The sequence below is a fragment of the Chinchilla lanigera genome, unplaced genomic scaffold, assembly GCF_000276665.1.
Source record: "Chinchilla lanigera isolate Chin_1 unplaced genomic scaffold, ChiLan1.0 scaffold00064, whole genome shotgun sequence".
Classification (NCBI taxonomy): domain Eukaryota; kingdom Metazoa; phylum Chordata; class Mammalia; order Rodentia; family Chinchillidae; genus Chinchilla; species Chinchilla lanigera.
The window spans coordinates 10,212,222-10,214,466 of record NW_004955465.1 but is presented as its reverse complement, the minus strand read 5'-3'; the positions used below and the strand labels follow the sequence as shown (position 1 = coordinate 10,214,466).

Genomic DNA, 2,245 nt, shown 5'->3' with positions numbered 1-2,245 from the left:
GCCATGAACATGGGTAAGGCTCTTTACCATGTGCCAATGAAAGGTAATCAGGAGGCCAGTTTAAGTAAGACCCTGCCCAGCATGGCAAAGGTATTAGAGGCCGAGATGTGTGGAGACTGCAGGGAGTGGGTGAATAAAGGAAGCATACTCTGCCCACCCTGTGAGAGGTCATCGTCCTCTTTCCCAGAAGAACATGTTTGGAAGACTGAAGTCTCAACATTTCTACCCCAGGAAGCTTCCAGGACATCTAGGGACTGCTGACTGGCTGCTCTTTGCTTCTTACCAGTCCTGCCTACCCAGGCACCAAGGGGACCCCAACTCTTTGCATTTCCTCCCTAAGGGCAGTATGGGAGGATGCTGAGCCCCAACGCTGACCCCACCCTGCTCGTGTCCCTGGATTTGCTGCAGGAAGCTCCGGGTTTTTCTGTTTCCCTTCAATGCCAGAGTAAAGAGCCCAGCTTTCTCCTCTAGTACCTCAGTGAAGAGCCAGAGGACCCGACCACAGGTCAAGTCCAAGACTGACTGGTGCCCCCTTCTCTGCTGTCACAGCGGGTGACTGTCCCTCACCTCTCTTCTCACAAGGCTTCAGGGCCAGGCAATTCCTGGTCAAGAAACGAAAGCAAAATCATCCCATTTCCTCCAAGGGATTCAGAGGAAAACTAGAAATAAAATTGGGTCTAACTCCAAGAGCGGACATTGGAGACAAACCCAGCTGGGCCTGTGAGGAATTGGGCCTGAGACGCCAAACACGCGTGCTGTGTCGTCATCATGCTCATCTCACCTGATCGAGTGGGAAACCGCACCATCATCTGTGCTTGGACATGTTTTGCTGGGAGTCTGATTTTTCTTTCCCTTTCTACGCTCCACACCAGTATGTTGGCTGAATGATATGTAAAACCTTTCGATTAGAAAATAACGGGTTTGCATCAAAGGGGGTTCAGAGTGCTTGTGAAACCTGTAAGAGCTAGGTCACAGTGAATGGAGCCGGGGTCACATCAAAATAAAGACAAAGTTTTGGGATGTAAGTGCTAAGTGAGACCAAGGGAAGCGTTCACCCAGCAGAGCTGACAGGTCAGGATGATGGTCTGATGGTAGCCGCCAAGGCGATGCCAACCAGCACTTCCAAAGCCAGCTGCAGAAGGCAGCGGCAGCCCCGGTTGGCTGGAGCGCTGTGCACCTCGTTGTTAGGATTCCCAGGGCTGCGGAGCTCAGAGCAGACCAGACACAAAGGTTATCTGAAGAAAAGAATTTTATACTTTGTGGCTGCATAGTTTCTATTACCCAGACATGGATCTCAGACCAAATCGTACAGTTTACATCAACAATGTAAATGACAAAATTAAAAAAGAAGAATTGAAGCGATTCCTGTATGTGGTGTTTTCTCAGTTCGGGCAGGTGTAGACACGGTGGCTTTAAAGACTTTGAAGATGCAAGGCCAGGCCTTTGTTATATTTAAAGAACCGGCCTCACCCACAAAGGCCTTGAGACAGCGGCAAGGGCTCCCATGTTATGGTAAGCCAATGCGAATCCAGTATGCAGAAACAGATTCTGGTGTAATATCTAAAATGCACGGCACTTTTGCTGACAAGGAAAAGAAAAGAAAGAAGCCCAGACTGTGGAGCAGACTGCAGCCACTGCACACAGAAAGCCTGGCCAGTGAACAACAGCTAATACCCAAGGAAATGCAGTGCCAGATCCTCAGTTCCTGGATTACCCTCCAAACTATATTTTATTTCCTAATAATTTACCAGAAGAGACTAACAAGATGCTGTTGTCTGTGCTGTTTAATCAGTGTCCTGGTTTGCAGGAAGTATGTCTGGTACCTGGAAGGTGTGCCATTGCTTTTGTGGAATTTGGAAATCACTGGCCGGTTGGAGCTGCCAGGGATGCATTATGACAGTTTAAGGTCACACCATCCCATGCAGTGAAGACCACCTATGCCAAGAAATAACCGTGGGGTGGACTTCTTTAAGGGACTTGGTGTCCCTTATTTATGGCGTTTGTTTTGATAACATTTGGTCAGGTCATTTTAATGGTTGGAGATAAAGAAGAAGTAACAGCAAAATTTTTGTGAAAGACTTAAATCATCTAGTCTTTCTTTAGCCTGAGTGAACTGTGTAATATGAAGGCCTTATTTTTGTACAACAAACTTTTATTTGTATTCCAAATATATAATGCTTTGCTTACTGCCCATTGCCCTGTCATGAAGTGCTGGTTCTAGTCCAGAACACATCTTAAGCATGTA

General features: G+C 47.2%; 1 pseudogene; it reads left to right on the top strand.

Moving 5' to 3' along the window:
* The first annotated feature begins 1,264 nt into the window (after positions 1 to 1,264).
* LOC102018702 lies at positions 1,265 to 1,961 on the top strand (annotated as a pseudogene).
* The last annotated feature ends 284 nt before the right edge of the window (positions 1,962 to 2,245 follow it).